Source organism: Sus scrofa, chromosome 6 (assembly GCF_054392235.1).
Source record: "Sus scrofa isolate SSC_HxYL_T2T_F1_AM1 chromosome 6, Sscrofa_HxYL_maternal_Yorkshire_Landrace_v2.0, whole genome shotgun sequence".
NCBI classification, from domain to species: domain Eukaryota; kingdom Metazoa; phylum Chordata; class Mammalia; order Artiodactyla; family Suidae; genus Sus; species Sus scrofa.
The window spans coordinates 53,814,177-53,834,203 of record NC_139388.1 but is presented as its reverse complement, the minus strand read 5'-3'; the positions used below and the strand labels follow the sequence as shown (position 1 = coordinate 53,834,203).

Genomic DNA, 20,027 nt, shown 5'->3' with positions numbered 1-20,027 from the left:
CATGGCATATGAAGGTTCCCAGGCTAGGGGTCAAATCAGAGCTGTAGCCGCTAGTGCATGCCACAGCCACAGCCAAACCAGATCCAAGCCACATCCATGACCTGCACCGCAGCTTGCAATAACACTGGATCCTTAACCCACTGAGTGAGGCCAGGGATTGGACCTTCCTCTTCATGGACATTAGTCAGACTCTTAACCCACTGAGCCACAATGGAAACTTCTTTCACAATTTCTGATTTTGCATTTAATTGATATTTACACTTAAAGATCTGCATCCTTTTAGTTTATTGACTCTGTGGAAATGAGCTGTGCTCACTGCATGATCTCCAATGCCTGGCACAGGGCCTGGCACACAGCTTATACGCAGCTGACATGTGGGATGGATGAGTTAAATGGATGGTTTATGAGGACAAGCACCCAAGACAGAGGACTTGAGTTTTCTGAGCCTCAGTTTCCACTTCTGTAAAATCAAGATAATAACTCCTCTCTTGTTGGGTAGCAGTGAGGATCCCAAGAGACAGTAAACATTGACAGTGCTTTGGGGAAAATGCCCTTCAAATGTAAAAGCTCAAAAGAGGATGGGCCAGAATCAGGGAAGAACAAGAGAGGAGGGCATGGTCATTTGTCAAGTAACCTTATCTGCCAGGCATTTTACATGTCCTCATTCACTGATTCCTATGAGAGGGTGGCTATGTCCCAGAGGAGGAGACTGAAGCTCAGAAAGGAGAAACCACCTTCCCATAGTGTCACAGCAAGTGGCAGAGCTGGGATCAGAACCCCTCACACTAAGGCAGCGGCAGCCACGTTTCCCACGCACCTCCAACAAAACTCGATGCCTAGCAAGGGGGATCTTGACAAACGTTTGTGGGTCGGACCAGTGAAGAGGGTCTGAAGGGCAGTCCTGGCTCTGCCCCTCACTGGCTGGTGATCATGGGCAAGTCACTTCCCTTCCCTGGGCTTCCGTATCCCCATCTGCAAAATGGGAATAATCGTGATGCCTGACCACCAAGGAGGCAGGGGATTCGGCAAGAGGCTGAAGGAGAGGGCTTAGCGCGCAGCCTACGGGGTCCATGAGTGGCTGTTAGACTGTTACTCCTCCACGTGCAGGACCAGGATGAGCAAAGGCCTGGGCAGATTTGGGAGAGGATGAGAGGTCAGTGGAGAGAGAGTCCTCAGAGGAGACCTCTCAAAGGAGGTGCAGCTGGAGCCAGATGGAAAGGGGCTCCCAAGTCTGCCTGACTGTCAAGGCGGGAAGTGGGAAGCTGTGGAGGGGTCTCCCGATCTCATGCCCCTCTCCCCTCTCCACCCCCAGACCCCTCACCTCCTCCTTGGCTCGGTCACCTGCTAACCTGGCCTCCATCCAGGGCCCAGGCTGGCTCCAGCTCAGGGGGGCCTGGCTGACCCCACACGGCCCAGAGGGATGGTTCTCTCTTCTGTTGGGAAGGCCCTTTACTGACTGGAAAACTGTTGTCTGAAGAGCATACGAGTGAAAGTAAGAGCTATCTGAGGCATAAGGGAGCACATGACGTGTGAGCAGGTACCTGTTTACATACCTCACCTCTTAAATAAAACTGCCTCTTCCCACGGACCCGGGGACCACTACGAGCTCCTTCCTCCCTTTGGCAAACGGGGGTGCTGCGAGGCCCGGGGCGGGGCCGGGGAGGGAGTAGGGGATTTGTTGAAGGGCACCTTCACTGAGTCCTCTAAGAAGGGTGGTGGCTTGGCGAGGAGATCTGGGGTCACCCCAGAATCCCCCTCCTCCCTGGTGTCCCCCAACTTTCCATGGATTCAACCCAGAGATACTGAATCCCTCTGCTCCTCCCCTGCCCCCCTGCCCCCGCCCTGTCCCCAGCTCTACCCCCTCTCCTGGCCATATCCACCCCTCTCTTTCTCTCCTCAGGCCTGTGCATTGCCTGGGTTCTTCCTCACTCACTCCACACACGTCTCCTAAACCCCATCCATGTGGCAGACAGAGACCTGGAGGCAAGGAAGGCAGCCCCTGTCACCCCAGAGCTGACGGTGGAGGTGGGCTGTGGGGCTGCTGTGGTGGGGTCACTCCTCAGCCCAGACAGACAAGGAAAAGTTTGGCTCTCTCCAGCGTCACCTGCCCCAGCTGCCAGGAGAAGAGGAGGGGCAAGCCTGCTGCCCTGAGACGCCATTGGAGGGGCACCTGCGTGGAGGGGCCCGTGCTTCCCAGAGGAAGGATCTTGTCCCCTACTCCCTCCCCAGAGAACTCCGGGGCGGTGGCACAGCTTCTCAGGAGGGGCCCTAAATGCACTCTGAGCAGTGCACTTTTCAGGAGCAAAGGGTTCAGAGCAGGCAAGCGACTGGAGCACAGCCACCCAGCACGTCTGCGGCAGACAGACAAGACCCACCCCCAGGTCTCCAGCACCATCTCTGTAGGTGTACATGTGGCCTCCCTCCTCCCCAACGCCTGTGTCCCCAAGAGAAAGAGACCAGGGTTGAGCCCGGGGTCTGCGCCTTCTGCTGCCGCTCCCAGGACAAGCGTGCTGTGCCTCTGTTTATTTTCCCTGCTTCGGAAGGGGAAGGAAACCAGGAGAGACTGAAATGAGAGGGAGGTGGCGGAGCAGGCAGGACAGAACGGGTCAGAGGGAAAGAGAGTGTAGGGGAAGAAAAGCCAGGACGTGCAGGTAGAACAGGGTAGAGGTTCTTAAAAATCCCTGGAGGGAGAGGCGGCAATACAGGAAAGTCACACAGGAGAGACAGAGACAGAAAGGTTAAAAGAGAGAGACAGAGATGGGGCAAAATGGAAAGAGAGACAAAGAGAGAACGCGAGAAAGCAGAGGGGAGAAGAGCCGTGCGATGGGCCACCAGGGCCTTCTGTAAATTGCTTCCCAACACCCGCTCCTCCGGCCCTCACACTGCAGTCCTGTGGGGTGTGAGGCGTTGTCCCCAGAACTGCAGGGGCTGAGGTGGGGCTGTGGGGTGGGTGTCCAGCCCGCACCTGTCTCTCTCCCCTTCCCCTGGCTGCCTCCATGACAGGGGCCCAAGTTCAGTGCGGAAGGGGTTGGGCAGACCCAGGACGGAAGGATGGATGGACAGGGACGATGCCGGAGGGGCTGGCCTGCCTCCCCTCACCTGTTCTTGTTTTTCGTGGCTTCTGCTCCCCTGACTTCTGCCCACGGCTCCCTCAACCTGTGGCCACCATCTCCCGCCTGCCTACCCTGACCCCCCTTGTCCATCCCTGGGCCCTCAGACCACTCCTTCAGAGCCCACCTTTCTCTCCCCTGCAGGTTTGGGGGTAGGGGGGTTGTCCAGCAGCCTGGCTGGGGAGGGAGCTTGGTTATTGAGGATGTGCGGGACTGCGGCTGACATGGACCAGGAGGAAGAGGAGGAAGGTCTTGGTGATGAACGAGGCTGATGCTGCGGTGGGGGCAGCGCAGAGGGGGTGGAGGAGAGCTGGGGGAGGGGTGGTGAGGAAGCGGGTTGAGGGGGGAGCAGGACCAGGCTCACATTTGGCATTCAGGGCAGCTGACAATAAAAATGCTTTATTGCCAAGAAACTGGATCGATCGGGGCTGGAGGGGGCCGGCAGGGGGGACGCGGAGGGCTCAGCGCAGAGGCCGGCGGCCGGGCCTCAGCAGCGACCAGAGCCTGAGCCGCCCTCCCCCCTGCGCCCCCCTCCCCGCCTCCTGCCCTTTCTCTCTCCTGCAGCCACCGCTTAGTTCTTATTATATTTTTTCTTATATATTTTTTCCCCCAGCTTCTCTTGCTCCTGTTATTTTTTTTTCTTTTAATTTTTTTTTAAAACTCGCTGCACTCCCAATGCCGAAGGCTGAGTGGGGGTGGGGCGGGGGTGTCTGCCCAGGCCAGGCCCCTACCCATAGGGTGTCCAGAGCTGCTGGCTCTGCTCGGAGCCCCACTTTGCTTCTCTGGTCCCCAGTCATCAGGCTCCCCCCAGATATGGGTGCCTAGTCTTCCCCTGCTCCCCATCCTTGGGGCCTTCTCCTACCCATGAAAGGACACCCTCCTCTGGTGGGCTCAGGGCCATGGCCAGGCCTGCCTCCCCTCCCCCCTACCTGGCCCCCTGCTCACTCCCAGAGCCATTTGGCTGATGGTCAGAACTGTCCGTCAAGGGGGTTCGGAGCCCCTGGGGACCCAGATGGGAGGAGGGAAGGGGAGAGGTCGGGGGTCAGGCCACGTCCCCTCAGCTCAGCTCTTTCCCCTCCCCCTTCCTAACAAAGGGAGCAGTGCTGGAGGGGGGTGGCCTGGTACTAAGGGAGGCCGGAGGAGAGAGGCTGTGGGGATGGCCATGGGCGGGGAGGCGGGGGTGGGGCACTCCTCTGCCCTCCCCCTCGGGTCAAGGCTAAGGTGATTCCTCAACCTCTCTCAGAGGCTGGCTGGGGAGGGGAGGAGGTGCTGGACAGACAAAGAACCCAAGCCCCAGGGAGCTGGAGGCTGGGGGGACGCACCTGGGACCCAGGCGGTCCTGGCTGAGGGGGGGCAGCAGGCACCCCTCTGGCCTTGGTCTCACCCTCTGGATGGCCCTGCCTCCCATCTGCAGCAGTCCCTGTGGATCCCAGAGCCATGCAGAACCTTGGAGCTTGGGCAGGTTGGAGCTTAGGGGTGGGGGAAACTGAGGCCCAGAGAGGACACAGAGGCAGGGTTGGGATCCAGGGTGGAGGCACAGCCCCAGGGTTCTCAGCACTGTCCTGGAGCCTCCCCCTTTTCTCCCCTCCTACCTGAGGAGACAGCCCTACCTCCCCACCCAGCCCAGGGGAGCCCTGGATGGGGGTGGGGGCAGGTGGTGGAAGGCTGGCAGAGAGGGAAGAGGAGGCTGAGGAGAGGGAGTGGCTGGCATTGAGGGACCAGGAGACTGAAACTTTAAATGTGGTCAGTCTCCAGCGCTGGCCTGGTGCAGCTTCAAGGCAGAACTTCAAGGCACAAGGGCAGGAAACCAAGGTGGACAGACACCCTCCTGAGTTTTGCAGAAGAGGGCACGCAGAGAGGTTCTCTGGCTTGCCCAAGATCACACAGCAAAGAAGAAAGATTTGAACTCCTGTCCATCCCTGACCTAACCCAATGCTTCCTCCAAGCCTCCCTCCTACCCAGCCCAACTAGGGTGGAAGGGACCTGAGGCAGTGAACAGCTGTTAGCCCCCTACTCCCAAACCCCACTCCCCAGGCCCACGAGAAAGACGAAGGGCCACCAAAGACAGAAAGAAATGGATAGGTGGTCGGTGCTTAAATTCTCCCACCAAGACGGCTCTCAGGGAGCGGGCCGCAGCCCAGAGGAAGAGGGGAGGGTACAACGGGCCTCCTTTGTGGGGGGCGGGCTGGTGGGAACGAGCCCCCACAGCCTGCCAAGGAGGTCCCAGATGGGCCGATGACTATAGGGGTCCCACTGCCCTCCCCCAAACCTCCCCTCCCTTCTCTCCCCCTCTTTCTCGGCTGGCTATCGACCGGGTCTGTGACATGGTAGATCAATACGGCAGGGATATAAAGCCGGCTGGCTGCCTGCCTGCCTCTGCCTCTCTCTCTCCCGCTTGCCTTGCTTCCTTTTCCCGGAGCCGCACCTAGGCCCCCCACCCCCATGGACCCCTTATCCACACGCCTCCGAGGGGCCGGGGCCCCACCCCCACCACCTCCCTGCAGCAGGAGAGCTTAGGGAGACTGAGAGCTTGGACAACCAGAGAGGGGGTGAGTATGAGAGTGGGCAGGGAAGAGATGGGGCTGGGGGTCACACTGGTAGGGAAGGGGGCTGGGAGGAACTGAGGGACAGGCCCCCCCAGGCAGAAAGCAGGCATCCCCCCAGTTGGGAGCAGCTCAGGGAGAGGGGGCCCTTTGAGGCCCGAGCGGGCCGGGCCTCTGGGAGGGGTTACCCAGCGGCTGGGGAGACATTGTCCTAAGCCCTCATGGTGGGAGAAGGCCTGGGGGCGCTGGAGTAAGCTAGGGTGAGTGGCTGCCAAGCAGAGCAGGGCAACCCCCAGGCAGCCTGGTGCCCACCCACAGAGCCCTGGCTGCCCCCTCCTTGGGTCTCTGGGCAGCTCCACCTTGGCCTCACCCCAGGGCCTGGCCTGCACTGTGTGTGGGGTGGGGTTGGGGTGGGGGGCTTGTGAGGCTTCGGACAGGAGATTCCAGGGGAGGGCCATGGTGTCTGAGTTGCCCTGTGTGTAGGGTGTGGGCATGTCCCCGCTGTGCCTGGGTGGCCATGAGCCTCTGAGTCCTTCAGCTCTGCTGTGGGACTGCATGTCCCCATGTGTCTCAGCGACTGAGTCACCTCTGTGTGACCATGGGTCTGTGGGTGTGGCCCAGGGGACTCGGTGGTTCCGCGTGTGTGTACGTCCATGAGTGCCTCCTCCACCTAGGTGTCCCCAGACATCTGCATGTGTATATAACAGACCTGCTTGTCCCTCGAGGAAGTGTGGGTGTGTCCCAAGGGCATCTCAGTGACCCCCCGGTGCCCGGGTAATGTGGTGGCAGCGTGTTCCTGTGCTCCAGGAAATCTTCGTGGTTGGTGTGTGCTTGAACCCCCACCCGAGTGTGTCTGAGCATGGATGGTTCTGCAAGTGTCTGGGAACCATGGCTTGAGTCCGCATGTGACCATGTGTGAGGATTCTGTGTCGGAGCCGGTGGGCGGCTACAGGGGTGTTTGTCTCTGCGTGTATTGGAGGCTCTTTCTTTTTGTGAGCATCAGAGATCTCGTGGGCTTTCTGGGTGTGTACGTGACTCCGAGTGTCCCTGTGTGCTGATGGCTAAGTGTGTTTCCACGAGTGGGTTGGAGGCTCTGGGTGTGTCCCCATGTGTGTCATGGTGACTTGATGCATACAATGATGTTTGGAAGGGATGTCTCTGAATGGGGGAGGGTTTGAGGCCGAAACTGCCACCGCGATGCTGGCTGGCCTGTTTTATCACTCCATCATCTCCAAATCCGAATGTGAGGGCCTGTCTGCCTTCTTCCCTTCCCTGCCAGAGGCCCCAGACCTCTGCCAGGATGGGCCAACCCCCTCCCGCAACCCCCTCGGGCAGCCGGACCTCGGCTCCTCAGCACCCTCTACTCTGGTGGAAGCCACCTCAACTCCATCAAGCGACCTCCGTCCCTCCCAACCCCCCCAGCACCACCCGCTCCCCCCACCCTCCCCCCATCACAAGTCCAGTCCAACCCAGACAAAAGCAATTACTCCTGAGGTAGGATGTGAGTGTGGGTGTTAGAAACAGAAAAAAGAGGGGGAAGGGAGGGGGAGTGAGAGACACACACAGAGGCAGGGATGGACAGCCAGAGACCCGCAGAGACAAGGGACGAGAGAGACCTACAGAGAGTGTGAGAGACAGATGGGGAGAGACAGAAGATGAAAGAGACCAGAAAAGACACAGACACAAACATAGGGAGGCAAAGGCAGAGAAAAAGAGCAGAGGAAGGGCATACAGGAGGACCCGGCACAGAGACACAGAGACACAGAGACTGGAGAGACAGAAAGAGAGAGAGAGAGAGAGAAACAGAGAGAGAGAGGAACGGAGAGAGCCAGGGCTGGACGGGCTGAAAAACCAGGGACGGAGCGGCGCAGAGAAGGTCCAGATAAAGAATGGATCCAGAGACAGGGAGAGCGAGAAAACAGAGAGAGAGAGGAGCAGAAAGACAGTGAGAGCTTGAGACACAGCACAAGACAGAGATATAAAAGAGAGAGAGAGGAACAGGCAGAGGAGACAGAGAAAGTGAGAGGCAGCCAGGGAGAGGGACCCGGGAAGATGGGGAGCCAGACGTGCAACCAGAGGTGGAGGGAAGTTGCTAAAGCAGAAGATGATGGACAGCGACACTAGAGCGGGGCCAAGGGAGACCGAGTCCAGAGTGACCTCGGGCCCTCTCTCTCTCTCTCCCCCCCAGCCCCCCAACACACGGCTTTCCCCCTCCCCCAGGCCAGGAGTCAGGGGTGCCCAGTGCTCCCCATGGCCCCCTGGGCTCCTGTAAGCTGAGGCAGGGAAGGGAAAGGATGGATGGACAGGGAGGGTCAGGGGCAGTGGCAGGGAGGAGACAGAACAGTCTGGGCTCAGGATCACAAGGGCAGGTGGTAGCAGTACCTCCCCACTTCCCACTCCCTGTCACCCTCTGTCCCCCACACAGGGACACACATACCAGGGCCCTTGGCCGAGTTCCGAGGGCACAGCGGGCTGGTCAGGGGGTGGGGACCCCAGACAGCAGGCATGAGGTGCGTCCTCCTGCCCCCCAGCCCTGCTCACCTTCCACTGCTGCCCTCAGCCCCATCTTTCATGATGCCCCCTCCCGCCAAGTCTGGTGGCCTCGACAGCCTCCCGCTCGCACGCTGCATGCTCTTTGCTTTCTTTCTGCCTCGGAGTCTCTTTCTCTGCTTCCCCCACTGACTTTTTGACTTTTTTGCTCTCTCTGTGGCTCTTTTTCTGCTCTTGTCCATAGCCATGTTCTCTCCAGACACGTCTCTGTTGTGGGGTGCACTCTGAGTCTCCCCAAGTCTCTCCCACTCTACTCCTCTCTGGAATATTCCTGGACTCCCCTTCTCAGATGACCCCTGTCCACATGTGCCCCAAGACGATGCAGGCAGGTGGCTGTGCAGGGGCCTCAGAAGCTGCCCTGGAGTCGGGGGCACCTCCTTTCTTGCTTTTCCTTCAAGTGCTTTTTTCCTCCTCTCCTCCTTGCCCCCCGCCCCTCCCCTAGCAGGTCCACAGCTCACCGTGGCTGTCTCTGGAGAGAGAAGGCTAGACATGGATCCCTACCTACTCTGAATCCAAGACTGGAAACAGATCCAGGCTCAGAGGAAAAGGAGGCAACCAGGGTGGGATGGAGAGGCCAGGCCCAGAAGAAGATCAAGTAAAGGAAAGAAGAAGAGGACGATAGAGATGGAGCCCAAGGGCAAGGAGGAGGCAAGGAGGGAAACCAGAGACCCGCAGAGGCCGGCAGGGTCCCGAGAGGGGGACCGTGCAGGGAGCAGGGGGCGGGGGGGGGGGTGTCACAGCTGACATCCAGGGTCCCCTCTGGGGCCTGCCCGTGGCCTCCCAGCCCTTCCTCACTGGTGCCGTCTATTTGAAATCAGGGCCAGGTGCCTGCCCTCAGCCCCTGGGGTTCCGTGCTTGCCAGACGTAGGCACCTGAGCGTTTGTCTGCTCTGGGACTGTCAGAGACGCGAGCCACTCTCACCCCCTCCACGTCTGGAACATCTCAGCCTGTGGCTGGCAGACACTCCCAGTCCTGGGTGGGTGACAGCTCTCTCCACCCTCCAGGGACAGCAAAGTCAGCCCAAGGGACCGAACAGTCACTTTCCAGCATCCGCAAGGACAGTGAGGAGCGCCACCACCCCGGCCCAGCCCTCAGCCTCACAGCCATGCCCTGTGGACCACCCCTGGGGCCGCCCCACCAAGAAGCTGCCCCCACAACAACGATGACGATGACAATGACGAGGACTACGATGAAGCCTGGCCCTCCCACCCCCAAGGCACATCCCTAACAGAGCACACACTATTCCTGGAGCCAAAGCCCCCGCCCAAGACCTGAGGAGTGGCTAACCGGGCCTGGGGGATCAGGGCAAATCCCTGGCCCCACCTACTGACTTTTTGGCTCCTGTCTGCAGACAAGCTGCCACATGGGCCTGCGATTCCCACAGCCACACGGCCCCCTCAGAGAGAGGTGCCCACCTTGCAGCTCAACCTCCCTCCTCCTTGTGCAGCCCTGGGTTCTCTCCAAGTCACTTCGCCAGATCCAGCAATGGAAGCCTTTCACCCACAACTACGCTCCTGCTTCTGAGGCATTCCAGACCCCCTTGGGGTGTGTGGGTGCCATAGGAAGGCCCTGGCACTTGTGCCAGAGTCACCTCTGTGACCCCCAGGGCCTGGTTCACACCGAAGGCCACTAGGTCTCTTTGTGGAAGGATAGGACAGAAGGGAGGGAGGCAAGGTGGGGACAGAGCCCTGCTTCTGCTCAGCACTGGGAGGGCCTCGGATACGCAGTGGACAGTAGCTGGCTATGGGGTCTCAGGCCAGGCCAACATCCATGGTCCCCAAAAGTGGCCCCTGCCAGCTATTTCCTCCTTGGCTTCTTCTAACCCTCAAGGGACCCCTTCCCACCTCCTCCTCCCAAAGAGTCCTCGAGGGCCCCCTCCCCCAGGCAGGTAGATCACATCCCTCTCCCTGGATCCAGCAGCTCCCTCACCCAAGGGTTCAGGTTAGCAGTGTTCAAGCCTGGATCCCCTCAGTGGCCTCCTCTCTGAGTCACCAGGCTACAGCCCAAGCCCCGGCACACAAGAACCCCCAGGAAATGGTGGCTAACAGAATAAATGGATGGATGTGGATTTATGTATCTATGTGCTCACTCATTTATTCATTCAACAAATACTTAATCGAGCACTTACACTGTGCCAGGGACTGCATATAGACATGTCGGACAGAGACGTCTCCCCCGCGCCCCCGTCCCCGCCAGGAAGCTTATAGCAGGGAAACAGCATGGAGAACATCTGATCAGATGTGGTGACAATGGCAACAAGGAAGGATGGCGGGGGGCGCCCGTCCAGGCCGGGGGGTCAGGGAGCCCTAGATGGAGAAGGGTGAGCCCAACTAAGAGCGGAGGAAGACCCTAGCAAGGGAGGGAGGAAAGCCGAGGAAGTGCCAGAGGGAGTGAAGAAGGGGGAGCTGCATGGGTGCCAGAGGCCCACGTGGCACTGCCAGGCCTGGAGGGAGTCTCGCCCACCCTGGGCTCTGCACCCCAGCTCCCACTGGGGCATCGGGGAGGCCTCTGGACATGTCTGGGGAAATCACTCACCTTCCAAGTATGGCTCTAACAGATAGACAGTGCAATGGGGGGCAAGGTTGGTGTAATTATAACAAAATGATATACCTAAAAGGCTGTGAGCTTCCAACTTGTCACCCTGGGAGACAGAACTTTTCCTCGAACCCCTCAGGTATTGTGCAGCAACAGACTTTAAAGACAGTTCAGTTTAGAGACTCCATCAGCCAAACATCCCTATTGTATAATTGTCTCTGGTTTCTATCAAAATACCAACAAGTAGGCCCAGTATGGTCCATTATTAATATAATCACTGCTAACTTTATCAGAGTTGGCTCCAAATAAGACTTCCGGTGTGTCCTCCCTCACCTGTCCCACAAATCAAATTCATTCCCAAAGCACAATGGTTGGCCACCCTAAGGAGATTCCGAACCTGGGATGGGTTCAGTGAAATGGAAGAATGGGAGCTCGAAGTGCAGACAGACCTGAGTTCAATTTCCGACTCTATTGGTAACCCTAGGCCAGATGCCTCCCTTCTCTGAGGCTCAGCGTCCTCCTCTTGTAAGCAGTGATACCATCCATGTCACAAGGCTGCAGTGAGTGCCCGGAACAGGCCCTGGCATGGAGGGACCCTAATAAATGCCAGTTCCCTCATGAGGGTACAGCAGCTCTCTGGCATGTGTCACCAGATCTGTCACGTGTAGGTCCATGAAACCTTGGATACTTAACAAACATCTATTTGAACAGGGCCCTCACTGCAGCCTCCACCAACTGACACGTAATTCTTCTCAACACCTCTGTTACTTTAGCCCAACTTTCAGGCACTCCTCAAAGCCGGCCTCTAGCCCCCCAGTGAAATCTGCCGCCTGGAAGCTCCTTGATCTTCTTTTCATCTTTTGTCCGTTTTTTTTTTTTCTTTCATTGTTAGGGCCACACCCACAGCATATGGAAGTTTTCAGGCTAGGGGTCGAATCCGAGCTACAGCTGCTGGCCTACACCACAGCCACAGCAATGTGGGATCCCAGCCACCTCTTTAACCTACACCATAGCCACAGCAACGCAGGATCCGAGACGTGTCTGCGACCTATACCACAGATCATGGCAATGCAAGGCCAGATCCTCAACCCACTGAGCAAAGCCAGGGATGGAATCCGAAACCTCATGGTTCCTAGTCAGATTCATTTCTGCTGCGCCACGGCGAGAACTCTTCTTTTTTTTTAAGAGTTGCACCAGTGGCATATGGAGGTTCCCAGGCCAGGGGTCCAATTGGAGCTAAAGGGGCCGGCCTACACCAGAGCCACAGCAACGCGGGATCTGAGCCTCGTCTGTAACCTACCCCACAGCTCACAGCAACGCCAGATCCTTAACCTACTGAGCAAGGCACCAGGGATCGAACCCATATCCTCATGGATACTAGTTTTGTTTGTTAACTGCTGAGCCACAAAGGGAACTCCCCCTGACCTCTTTTCAATGTCAAGAGCATCAGAGGACACAAGGGCTCCTGGGAAAGCTACACCTCTGGCTCCCTGGAGGAAAAACATCCTGTAGCTCAGACGCCTACACTCCTCACCCGCTAGAATGGGGTCCACGAATAAGCTTCTGGGGGCCTGTGACCATCCTGAGCTTGGGGCACAGTGGAGGAGACACAGGGATGTGTTCTCCTGGGAGAGAGTCTATACTAAGTCAATACAAAGATTCCCTGAAACACGTAGCCTGGACCACAGGGAATTTTTGAAATTTTGCGTTAGTTGCCAATATTTGAAAATTGAGAGATTTCACAAAAAAGTCTGGACTTATGGCTTATCTTGAGAAATCAGAAAATCTAGCATGTCAGGGATGGGGGCACATCTCTGCCAGGAGACAGTCAGTGGAGCTAAAAGAGCAGTTCCCCAGGCCCCCCATTGCATTTTCCAGTCCACCACGGTCCCACCACACCAGATCACAAATTCCAGGCTTCAGCTTTCATCTGTTTCTGAAAGCAAAGCTGTGACCCCCAGAACATCAAGCCTTTGAGGGCAAGCAGAGCCCCCACCCAGGGTCCTGAAGCCTGTGGGCTAAACTGCACTGGTTGGGATACGGGTGGCAGCACAGAAGGTGGGGGTCCCACCCTGGAGGATCACTGCCAGGACCTCACCAAGCTGAGTGGAGCAAAGCCCAGAGCAGATGCCCAGAGCCTCTGCCTCCTGCAAAGCAGAGCGGCTGAAGGAGTGGCTGGAGGACCTCTGCTTCCATCTGGGAGTCTCCGTGGGCTCCAAGAAGGGCCTCACCAACCCTCACTTGTTCGGGGGGGGGGGTGCTTCCAGTTGTATTTCAAGCTCCTGCTTCCTGAGGCTACATGCTTTCTGGGGGCAACTTCTTTCATTTTCACATCCTGTGGGGGCAGGGGATGCTGTTACTACCCTCCTCTGACAGTTGGGGAAACTGAGGACCCCACAGCTGCTCCAGAGCTGGAATGTGACCAGCCTCGTTAGGCTTCCATCCTCAGGACAGTGTGTACGGTAGCTTCTCTTATTATTCCCTTTTATAGGCGAGCAAGTGGAGGCTCCAACTGTCCCAAATCACTTGCAGTTAGGAAGGGACAGAAAAGACATTCAGACATAGGTATACCTGACCCCACGCTGTGAGCTGAGCCACAAAGTTAGCTCCATCTCTCTCTCTCTCAATGAGCCCCAACTCTCAGCAGAAATCCCCACGGTCACCAACATCCAGAACCACAGGCCTGGCCAGAAGGCACAGGACACACAGAAGGTGAACTCGCCAATCCATCAGACTAAGCTTGCGGAGGACAGAGGCAGAATGAGGAAGGGCGGCACCCCCGGGTTGGGGCCAGGGACCAGGATGGGAAAGCAAGGGCTTCCGAGAGGAGACAGGACCAGGAGCGCAGCAATAAGCAAAGCTCTGGGGCTGTGGCCCTTACCTCTTGGGCAGAAGCAGCAAAGCTAATACATTCAGGCCACCAACCCGGTCCAGTAGAGAACCTAGAGAGAGAGGAGAAGGGAGTCAGCATCCTGGGGAACTCGTGAGCCCTCCCCGCCTTGTGCAGGATAGGACACTCCTGGGGCAAAAGGACCCTGTTCCTGTCACACCGGCAGAAGTCAAGAGCCAGTGAGTGTGGACTCAGTCCTGCCAGCTACTGGCTGCCTTCATTTCCAGGCTCTAAGCCTCAGTGTCCCCATCTCATGAGTGGCCATATGATGCCTTCCCTTGATGAACATCTGTTTTTTCCATCCAACTGGAAACTCCTTAGAGGATAGGGACTGTGTCCTGACTTTGGGAGAGGGCCTGGCCAACACGGGAGGCTCAGTAAGTACATGCTGGATGACTGAGTAGATGGAGGGAGGGTTAATTAATTAACAAACTATCTCTCAAAGGACTGCAGTGCAGGGAGGTTCAAACAAGAAAGAAATGCGACAGGGTTACTCGTTATTAGGTGTGCTAGGTGCTGTGGGGAGATGAAAATAAAAGTCATGATGATGTTTCTGACAGGTATATTTGTTCACTCATTTATTCATTTGGTTAATCAGCAAACACTGAGGCTCGTCTGAGCTGGGCTCTGGACCAAGTGTGGGAGGGCTGAGGTGAATAAGACTCTGCCCTGTCTATTAGAGGCTCAAGGACAAGCTGGGGAGACTGTCTAAAGAGCCAGTGCCAGGAGTTCCCATCATGGCTCAGCGGAAATGAATCTGACTAGCAGCCATGAGGACACAGGTTTGATCCCCGGCCTCACTCAGGGCGTTAAGGATCTGGCATTGCTGTGAGCTGTGGTGTAGGTCGCAGACGCGGCTTGGATCCTGCGTGGCTGTGGCTGTGGTGTAGGCTGGCAGCTACAGCTCCGATTAGACCCCTAGCTTGGGAGCCTCCATATGCTGCAAGTGCAGCCCTAAAAAGACCAAAAAAAAAAAAAAAAAAGAGCGGGTGCCCACACGCTGGGGTAAACAGAGGGTGTGGTGAGAAGGTCAAGGAGGATGGGATACCCGAGCCAAGCCTGGCAGACAGACCAACTTTAGTCAGGCCAAGGGCCAGCAGGGTTGGAAGAAAGAGAATGCCCGGCCTTTGGCCACTCAGGGTTCAGCAAGAGAAGTGGGAAAGATAAGGCTGCAGAGAGAGCAGGGGCTGCACTCGGCAGGGCCTGGCGCAAGCACCTGAGGGGAGGAGACGATGCAGTTTGTCTTCAGAAAGGTCCTGCTGCAGGCAGTGCAGAAGATGGGGAGGACAGAGGGGCGGACAGGAAATGGGGAGACCCTCTCCAAAGAGTGTTTGCTGAGCTTCTCCACAGCCCTGCAGGAAGGCCAGGCGGCTGGCGTCACCCCCACCGTACAGATGCTGACTGCCCTAGGCTCCTGTACCACTCCAGGAGGGGCTGAGTGGGTTAGAGAGCTCCTGGTTTCCTGCCTTCTGGGAACGTGGTCTTCTTGGAAGAGCTGCTTGAACCCCCACAAAGACCACCCTCATTGTGGGTATTCAGAGAAGGGGTAGGGACTATAGGATGGGGACAGACTTCTCCAGAGGAGACAGGATTTCAGGGAGACCTTCCCACTGGGAGGACGGGAGGAGTGGACAGTGAGCAAAAGGGGGAGAGAGGAAGAGCCCTGTGGGTAAGGTTACAAAGCCAGGAAGCCCACATCTGCCTGGCATTGTGTGTTGCACAGGGGTGCACTCTCCAGAGGGGAGGCCCCAGGGGACGGGGGCGACAGCCATGGACCTTGACGTTTAGTTGGCTGCTTTGCTCTCGTGGCACTGATGGGACACTGAGCTCAGAACCAGCCAAGGACACAAGGAATTGATGGAGGCAAGACTGGGGTTCAGGAGGAGAAAAGAGAAAGAGAAGAAGATGGACTGAGGCCCCTGGGAAAACAAAGAGAGATGGATAGGATGGAGAGAGAGAGAGAGATAGGGAGACACAGACGGACAGAGAGGAGTGGAGGGAGCCACAGGTAGAGAGACCAGAGAGAAGGCCAAATGGGAAAGAAAAAAAGGGGTGTAAAAGGAACAAGGGGCCCGCCCAACTCCTATTCCCTCCCTGTCTCTCTACCTGAGCCTCCATCTTCAGGGGCTGAGGGGACCAGCACCCCCGGTCCCCAAGGGGAGGGAGGAGCAGGGGTTCCTCCCCCCTCAGGGGCTGCGCCCCCACCCCACCCCCGCCCCCGGAGCTAATCAGCGGCTGTCATCTCCACGGTGAGGTCTTGGTTAAGGAGATTTAGGGCCGGGATCAATAGGAAATTTAAAAATCGATGCAGCGCGCAGGGCAAAATCGATGGCGTTTAATCGCCTTGCCGATTCCCAGTCAAAACAATTAGCCGCGCTGAGTGTTGAACACGGTGGCGACACGGCATTAACCGTCAATATTGGTGTAAGTGATGACAGGGCGGGCGGGGATTCCCCGCGCCTCTCAGGGGCCCCGAGTCGGACAGCGCCCTGGGCTGTGGCCTCCCTCCCAGGCCGCGCCCCACGTGGGGGTTTTCCTCCAGCAGCACCCCCTTATCTCTGCCCTCGGGCCCCCTCAGCTGCGATGCCCCTGCGCAGGACCATCCCTGGCCTGTGGGTCTCGGATTCTCCTCGGGCCTCTCCCAGGGCCCTGCCCCCCCGCCAGACCCCTCCCCACCCTGTGGGAGCTGGGGGCTGTATTCCCAGCAGGGTCTTGAGACTGGAAGATGGAAGTGGGAGCTATTCAGAAGAGGCCTTCTCCCTGTTTCACAGAGGGGGGCTCTGAGGAACTGAGGGGGAAGCGAGTGGCCCACAATGACCTGGCACAGGAGGCAGAGGAGCCAGGATTTGAACCCTGATTTCTCTGATTCCAGTCTCTGTTCCTTGCAGCTGTGCCACAGAGAAGGGGGAAGATTCCAACCTTCACTGAAGAAGGAAAGAACACTTAGCATTTGGTCCTGGCCCCTCAGCTCTCCTTGAAGCCAGGATAACAATCTGCTGGGTCCTGGGGTCGGCAGACTTGTGGGCTCCTGGAGGGAAGGCTGGGGGGTCTGGCTCCTCTGGGGGTGCCCAGAGCTACTCAGTATGGGCCTTGGATGCCTGGGACAGCGCCCATCGGCCTCACACTCAGACTCCCCACACACGCTTCCACTGAGGAACAGACAGATGGAGCAGCTGGCCCCCACAAACATCTCCGCCCAGATAAGTTCAGCAGAGTAGCCCTTGGGGAGAGAGTCCAGGGGTTTCCTTAGTACTAGCTACGTGCCAGGTGTGGTTAGTTGCTCTGTGGTTATGATTTCAAAGAATCCTCACAACCATTTGGCAAGTATGTTCCCATGATACAGATGAGGAAATGGAGGCTCAGAGAGGTGAAGACACTTGCCCAAGGTCACACAGCCAAGAGGGAGAAGTTCAGTCTTACTGGACTCTGAGGGAAACAGGACACAGAGCAAACAAGAGCTAATGACTGCAAGCAAGGGAATGGATGCAAGAAGCCGGAACAGGAACCTGGTGCCTGGATGCAGGACCAGGAGGACCTGCACACGGGGAGGCAGGGGTGGGGTGGGGAAGGCAGAGGTGGGGTGAGCAAGGCAGGGACAGAACTGGACACGGCACTCTAAGCTAGTGACCTGGCAGGACAAGGATGGGAGATGGTGAGGCCAAGGCTGGGCTCTCTCCTTCTCTGAATTTGCCAAAGGGCTCCGGGTTCTAGGGTGCTATGTGGGGAAGGCGTAGGCTTCCGCAGCCACCTGCTGCCTGGAGCAGGGTGGGGAGGGGAGGAGGCCCGTGAGATGAGCCAGGGATTGATCTGACAAGGTCCTAATCAAATGGTCAATATCTCTGACCCGACCACTTAACCTATTGATAAGCTGGCAAGGACGGATCAGGCGGCAGCGAGTGGGCTCAGGGAGGGAGGCAGCAAGGGGGCTGGAGGAAGCCTGATGGGCAGCGCTCAGGCCTGCAGCGTGCCTGGGTCTGGGGCCTGGGAGAGGGCAGTCTCCTCCTCTAGTGCCCCCTGCCTCCGAGAGGTCATGTGTCTTCTGTCTGGGGACTTCTCTCCAGGCCTCTCCCTTTGGTCAGGGTTCCTCAGCCCCACCCTGATGAGGCTAGGAACTGGTCCCAGCACCGAAGCCACCCCAGGTCCCTTGAATTATGCCTTAGCTTTTTTTTTTTTTTGGCTTTTTAGAGCCACACCTGTGCCATATGCAAGTTCCCAGGCTAGGGGGGTCTAATCAGAGCTGCAGCTGCCAGCCTATACCACAGACACAGCAACAGTGGGATCCAAGCTGCATCTGTGACCTACACCACATTGCATGGTGACACTGGAGCCTTAATCCACTGAGTGAGGCCAGGGATCAAACCGGAGTCCTCAAGGATACTAGTCAGGTTCATTACCAGGGAGCCACAACAGGAACTCCGATGCCTTAGCTTTTCACACTGGTGAAGGACTTCTCCTCTGAGCCTCAAGGTCCTTTTCTATAAATTGGGGGTAGTTACAATAGAAAATGCCAGGAAACAACCCAGGTGTCCTATGACTGGGGACTGGTACGATAAATGACGGCACAGCAGCTACACTAAGGAGGGCTGAGGAGCTGTAGAAAATATGCTTGAAATAAATTCATTGATAAGGAAGCGATGTTCATACTCCATTGTGGGGAAGGGAAAAAGCAGGTTATAACCCAGGATGTAGCTTATTGTTCCATTTTTATGAAACACACACACATACATTCCCCCCACCCACAGAAAAGAGTTTAGAGCAGAAGTCAGAATTCTGAGATTGGTCCCAGGCATCTGAATTTTAATACATTCTTTGGGTAAACCCGTGGGCATACTCCCATTTGAGAAAAAGCTATCTAGACATCAAGAAGTTAATCTTTTTTTTTTTTTCATTTAACTAGATTATCATGATGGGGTTTTTTTTCATCTCTGAATATCTGCATGTTCTCCTTTTTCTACAATGAACATGTGTCACGTGAGTTAACATTTCTTTGTAATTGCAAAAAGCGGAGCTAATGAATCTTGCCTCGCAGGACTGTGGCTAGACGCCTGGCACACACAGAGCGGTGCTTCTCTGTCCCCCTTCCCTTTCCCAGCCAGGCTTATCTTATGTCCCCACTGTGCCCAAGCCCAGCAGAGCCCAGTGCCCCCAGGAATGTGAATGAATCTGAGGTCTGCTGCGTGGAGAAATGCTTGCTTGCTCCTCTGGTTTCTTCTCTATTAGAGAGGGCAGGGTAGAACCAAGAAGAATCCTGTGCCCTGTCCCCTCTTCAGGAAACTGGCTGAGGGCTCACAGGCAGAGGGAACAGCTGGAGGGAAACCTGAGGCCCAGAGGGAGGGAAAGAATTTCCCCAACATCATACAGCTGGTTGTAACAGAGCTGGGATCAAAGCTGGCTCCTGGGTTGTGCCATCCCACTGCTGGGAGGGGAAATACTGCAAAATCAAGTGTGCCTGCAGGCCAGAGGACTGGCGAGGGACTGGAAGACTTTACGCTTCGATACAGCAAAAGAGTATGATAGCCAAAAGCTGTGTGACTCTGGCCAAGTTACTTTGCCTCTCTGAGCCTCAGTTTGTTCAAACGTAAAATAGGGATAATAATAGCACCTGCCTCATAGTACTAGCGTGAGGTGTCAATAAGACCACACTTATAACAAACTTAGGAGAGGGCCTGACACAGAAAGAGGGGTGGAGTTCCCTGGTGGCTCAGCAGGTTAAGGATACGGCATTGTCACTGCTGTGGCTCTGGTTACTGCTATGGTGCGAGTTCAGTCCCTGCCCTGGCCTGGGAACTTCCACATGCTACCCCTGTGGCCAAAAAAAAAGAGGCGAGGGCAAGTGTGTAGTGGAAGTGATAGGAGGATTACTGGCCACAAATGATGCATGTGAGTAAGAGAAGGGTGCCGAAGCCATGCAGTTGGGGGCAGGGAGAAGGTACTCTGTCTTGGAGTGAACGAATGCAAGGCAGATACCTGGCTAAATATGCTCCTTTGTTCATTCATTCATTCATTCATTCATTCATTCATTCATTCAATAGGCATTTCCTGAGGCCAGTTCTAGGCCAGAACCTGTGCCAAGCCCCACAACCCAGATAGGAACAATGGAAGTTCCCAGTGGATTAGTCAAGAGGAATTAGGGACAGCAGGAGCTGCTCGCGCGTCTGTGAGAGGTGCTTGCCTCCGTGGCCTCCACACTGTCTCTTGAGGCTTCTGCTGAAAGGGGCCGGGCGGGAGTGCACACCCCCAGCGTCGGCCCGGTGCGGTACTTCAGGTGTGTGAGCTCACACTCAGAATAGTAAGCTCTGTGCAGACGGGCTGTGTTCCCCTTTGTGATTCACAGCCTCTCTCACAGGGCCTGATGCTCTGAGGACATGCCGTGCTCGATTTTTTCCTCTTTTTTTTTTA

The 20,027-nt window shown here is 56.7% G+C and overlaps 1 protein-coding gene and 1 long non-coding RNA gene across 16 annotated transcripts in view; one reads left to right on the top strand and one right to left on the bottom strand.

Annotated features, from left to right (window-relative positions):
- POU2F2 (POU class 2 homeobox 2) overlaps nt 1–20,027 on the bottom strand; it is a 96,923-nt gene that overhangs the window by 47,361 nt on the left and 29,535 nt on the right. For 12 of the 15 annotated variants that reach the window (XM_084958614.1, XM_084958606.1, XM_084958616.1 and 9 more), the window contains exon 2: nt 13,620–13,680. The exons of the other annotated variants lie outside the window; for them this stretch is intronic. The gene's annotated coding sequence lies outside the window, so the exon portion shown is untranslated. The remainder of the gene's footprint in view (nt 1–13,619; nt 13,681–20,027) is intronic. 15 annotated transcript variants of the gene reach the window in all.
- On the top strand, nt 5,489–10,279 carry LOC146402377 (uncharacterized). The gene is made up of 2 exons (XR_014806322.1): nt 5,489–5,659; nt 8,649–10,279. It is a non-coding gene; the product is annotated as an uncharacterized LOC146402377 (long non-coding RNA).